We start from the raw sequence: 5713 nt of genomic DNA, 5'->3' as shown, positions 1-5713 counted from the left end.
GGAGGTTTTTATGCAATTGCATTTCATTCACCAATAATGCACAAAATCTCACAGAACTCTTTTGCACAAAATGGCTGGAACATGTGCTTACTATGAATCTATGAACATGAATATGGTTATATGAATACAGATAGCAAGTAGTGTTTAAATGGAAGGTTTGATCACTACTTGCTATCTGTATTCATATTATGAATACAGATAGCAAGTAGTGATCAAACCTTCCATTTAAACACTACTTGCTATCTGTATTCATAATTCATGGTTATATGAATACAGATAGCAAGTAGTGATCAAACTTTCCATTTAAACACTACTTGCTATCTGTATTCATATAACCATATTCATGTTCATAGATTCATAGTAAGCACTATTTGGAAAGTAATTGTCCATGATATGCATCTGGCACCTATGATCACTTACGTGTGTTTGGCTGTGAAGCTTATGTGCATGTTCCTAGAGAGAAACACCGTAAGCTAGAGCCAAAGTCTAGAAAATGCATTTTCATGGGCTATGGAGAAAGTGGCAAAATGGGATATCGTCTATGGGATCCAGAGGCCAGGAAAATTGTTCGCAGTAGAGCGATGTTATTTTCAATGAGAACAAGATGCATAAACAACTTAAGGAAGTGGAAACTCGCAAGGTATCATTCCAGGACATCATGCCACCGATTGTCTTGCCACAAAGGGCAAATGTTGAGTCACCAAGTGTGCAAAGAGAAGGCTCTAGCAATGACCATTCTAGTCAACAAGAGGAAAGGACTGTTGGTTCACCAGTGCAAAGCCAAATGGTGTCAAGTGATAGAGTGGAGACTGAAATGCCTACTCTCAAGAAGAGCCAGTGGTACTGAGAAGGTCTACTCATGTTTCTCATCCCCCTGAGAGATTTGTACCTGGCTTAGATTATGTCATGCTAACAGATTGTGGGGAGCCATCTTGTTATTACAAAGAGGCCATGAGCAGAGATGACAAGCTTAAGTGGGAGTGAGCTATGGAGTCGAAAATGGATTCTATTGAGAAGAATCAGACTTGGGAGCTAGTTCCTTTACCACAGGGTAAAAACACTTTGCCATGTAAGTGGGTCTACAAATTGAAGGTCACAAGTGACAATGCAAAAACAAAGTACAAGGCTCATTTGGTAGCTAAAGGTTTTAAGCAAGAAAAAGGTGTTGATTTTGATGAAATCTTTTCACCTGTTTGTGAAGATGACTACTCTTTGCACTGTGCTTGCCTTGGTATGTGATATATATAACATGGAATTGTGGTTCTTACTTCTTTCCCTTGATTTATCTGTTATAGGTAAACCTTTAGGTATTACATGATAACCTGGGATACAATAGAAATCCTTGATATGAAAATGGTATAGGAACTGGGAAATGCTTATGGATATATTTTCCTATACTATATAGTCAAGCCTGCTTTAATGGTCTGAAATTGATTACTCACAACTACCCATTATTCTAAATGTCTATCCAAAACATCACTGTCAAGCATTTGTCCACACAAAGTTAAACTCAAAACAGCATGTACTCTATAAATATTCACAAAAGCTAACATTGCAAGGCATATATATAGCATATACATCACTGGTAGCATGCCCATGCATTTGAGATCACATAAGCTGGTGACTGAGCATGTTTTCATTGCGTGGACATGCCATAGCACAACATCCACCCCCTCTAAACTTGCTCATCCTCCAGTATGTGCCACCACATTGCTATGCAGGTTTAATCCTCATTCAAATCTATGCTTATTTGAATGTCATCCTCATCCCCATCAAGTTTTGGCATAATATCCTCTATTTCATCATTCTTAGATCTTGCATTGCCGTCAAGGCTTTCATCTTGGCATTCTTGTGATTCAAAAGGGTCCCTATCATCCCTTTTCTTAAATAGCTTGATCCTTTTACCTGCTATTGGAACCTGTATTTCAGTCCCATCAAGTTCAGTCAAGGAAAACGTAGCATTCCCATGTACACGTTTCACAATATATGGACCAAACCATCTTTTTGAAAGTTTCCTTATGGTGCTATGCTGATTCTCAAGACTGCTGTCATACATTAGTATCCAATGCCCTTCTTCAATAGGCTTTGGTCTAAGCCTATGGCTTTTGTCAAACCTCTCTTTATTTTTCAGTCTTGCATCCTTCAGTCGGAGACACTTCTTTGGATTTAGTTGTCCGCCATACTCATCACTGATGGAAGTGAATGGGGTCTTCTTGGGCCCTTTAATTTGCCCAAGCTTAATCAAGGTGATTAAGGAATAGCCAAATGGGGGGTTGCCATGTGGACTGAAATGTTGGGTTTTTAAGAGAGGTGTAAGAGTGGTCAAAGGGTGCACTTTTTCCCCCAAAAAGGGGGGGACAATTTTACAATTTTCGGACCTCCATAACTTCTACATACAAGCTCCGATTTGAGCGGAGATTACAGATCCGTGATCTACGCATCAAGAGCTTTCCATAGATATGTTACATGATATGGTTTTATCTGCTAGATTTTAAATTCCATTTTTCCCCCAAAATTCAAATTCAAATAAAGTAGCCGTTTTGAAGCTTCTAATTAGAAAACGTTTCTTCTTAAGAGAAAAGGTTTGACTCCCTTAAACTGCCAAATAAAAGGGCCCAAGAAGCCTTCCATTGAGGTCCTAATGTAGCGCTGAAGCACCATCCGTAGCTTTTCACAATGTTCTGTCCTTGTACTATAGACACAAAAGTCATCTATCAAATCCTTCACACAATTACCAATAAAGGGTGAAAGTACCAAATTTTCCCTTCTCTGATAGTGAGCTGGTCCATTTGAGAGTCCATAAGGCAAAACTTTATATCAAAAACAGCACCATGGGGTTATGAAAGTTGTCTTTTTCTGATCTTCAGGAGTAATCTTTAGCTAAAAATAGCGTGAAAAACCATCACACACACTGTATCGCTCATGACCCCAACAGCCCCACAGAATCTAGGATTTGATCAATGAAAGGAAGAGGGTATGGATCCTTTTTTGTGGCTGCGTTCAGAGGCTTAAAATCCATGCAAACTCTCCATCTCCCATCCTTCTTAGGAGTAACCACAGTAGGACTCACCCACTCTATAATCTCCACAGGGCATATAAAATCACCCACTCTATAATCTCCACAGGGCATATAAAATCAGCCTTCAAAAGCTTGTCAACCTCCTCACATAACCACAGTAGGACTCACCCACTCTATAATCTCCACAGGGCATATAAAATCAACCTTCAAAAGCTTGTCAACCTCCTCACATAAGGCTTGCATTTGCTCTTGGCCCATTCTTCTTAACCTTTATCTCACCGGTTCTATGCCATCCTTCAGCTCTACGTGTAAGATTCCTCCCCAACCTCTCAAGATGTCCAACATCTTCCCCTGTAATCAAATCCCTCTTCAGAAATATAAAAGATCTTGTTTCTACCAGTTTTGGCCTAGAGCGAGAAAATGTTCTAGAGAGAGAATATTCAGATTTTAAATATTTTTGGATAGAAAAATACCTCATCTTATTAAAATAAGTTCCCCTGAAATATAAGTTCAAACAGAAGGTGCATTAGAAATTAAGTATAATCTGTTCAAGAGGCATTATCCTAAGGGTCAAGATTTTTTCAAAATTTTAAATTAAGGTTCCTATGGACCAATAAGATTCATCCAAATGTAGGGAGGAGATAAATAGAAGAATAAAATGAAAATCTCCCAAAAATGAGTAAATACTCACATAAGATGAAGAGTTGACTAAGGACAAGGTTAATAGTTAAAAAAGAGAGATATTCAGGAGAAATGATGCATTTTTGACACCTCAGTATGGGGGAATTCCCCTCATGAAGGAGGCACCTATTTCACATGCTTGAATGAGTTTTAAACTCCCAAATAATGAGATATTTTTATCTCTCCTCTCTCCTGTTTCAACTAGATCCAAAAAGTGAGCAAAACTAACCCAAAAATGATCAAAAATTGACCAAACTGATCTGGAAAATTCTGGAATCAATTGGCTTGGTTAGAAGCTCACTTTCTCCTATAAATAGAAGCCCTCCCCTTTGTTGAAACTTAATAGTGTTTTGCACTGTTACCCTGCCTCTCCCAAGTGCCAAAAAATGTGAATTTTACTCATAATTCATTAGTTTTTGACCTTCCCTCTTCTAAAAGATTGGTGGCCACTCTTGTTTCAAACAAGAGTAGAACCCTCAAACCATCAAGCCAAAGGAAAGCTCTCAAATTATCTATGTAAGTTGGAGATTCTTCTCTTTTCTATTTCTTTTATGGTTTTTTATGATTTTTGTCTTCTCTAAATTGAAAGGATGTTATGCCTCATTGAAAAAGGCATTCCCCTCTCTTCTTTAGTAAATCCAACCATTCTTTATCCTAGATGATTGATTATTGGATGAAATCAAGTTTTTCATAATGTTCTCTTAAATAAGTAGAAAATGTTTACATGCATAAACATGTGCATAAAAGATATTTTTTATATTAAAAGTGTGATTTTCATCATAAATGATTTTTATGCATAAACATGTACATAAAGGATATTTTTTATATATTAAAAGTGTGATTTTCATCATAAATGATATTTATGCATAAAAGATATTTTTTTATATTAAAAGTGTGATTTTCATCATAAATGATTTTTATGATGATAAAAGTGTGACTTTCATCAGAATTAGATTTTATGCATAAATAGATGCATATAGAATGATTATATTTAAATAAGGGTTCTCATAATCCTCTATTTAATTTTCGCAAGAATTGGAAAAATGAATAAGTAGATAATCTGTGAGAAGCAATGCTACCGTTTCATATTCACTAAGATGGTAATGAGAAAATTCAATTAAACTATCGACGAAGTCGGAGATCGAGATAAATGATTATTTTATTCCTCATAAGAAATTCATGTTTTAGAAATCTGTAAGCAAATATTTGTCGTCGTCAAACGAAATTTAGAAAAAGAGAAATTGAAATAGTACCTTTTGAGAAAGATAGTTTAGGAAGAACCTTTCCAGACCCAAACTCTGATTCAGACTATTGACCAAGACCTAATTCCTTCGTCAATGACGATGTGCTCAGTTCAGGAAAAATGTACTCAAATCCCCCACCGAATCTGAAACTAAGTTAAGACTTTTGATTTTGATCTGAGGATCAAGTTAATAGAATTTGAGGAATTCTGTTTGGAATTCAGACCTAGATTTAGAAGTATTGAGATACGGATTTAAGATTATTCATAGTTTTCAAACAAAATCAAAAATAAAAACTTGCATAGAAACCCTGTTTTCTTAAAGGACTGTCTTACGCTAGAATGCTGGAGGGAGCATTTGGCATATATGTTTATCTAAGGAAAGTTCGGTTGCAACAGCTGGTGGGGAGTGTTCGAGAGACAGCTCACGCGGCAAAAACCTGCCCAGGTCTTGACCAACCTAGGTATGGTGAAAAATGGTGTGCTTCCGATATGATGGGCGAGGGCCGACGAAGCGGTCCCTGAGTGAAGTACCAGGACACCTAAGGAGTATCTTGGAGGGTTCTGACTAGGCGATGCACGGGCTCGCGGTGCTTAGGACACCCATACGTATGTCAAGAAAGTTACATATATATATGTATGTTGACAAAGTGATTATTGTAATCTGTTTTACTGGATCTCGTTATTGCTGACCAGCTGGTCGCAACAACGGAGAGTCCAGAGTGGTACTATTTTTGTGAAACAAGGGATTAAATGGAAATTTTGAATTATGA

The sequence above is a fragment of the Cibotium barometz genome, chromosome 27 (assembly GCF_041138505.1).
Source record: "Cibotium barometz isolate CiBa-2024 chromosome 27, ASM4113850v1, whole genome shotgun sequence".
Taxonomy (NCBI): Eukaryota; Viridiplantae; Streptophyta; class Polypodiopsida; order Cyatheales; family Cibotiaceae; genus Cibotium; species Cibotium barometz.
This window is presented reverse-complemented; position numbering follows the sequence as displayed.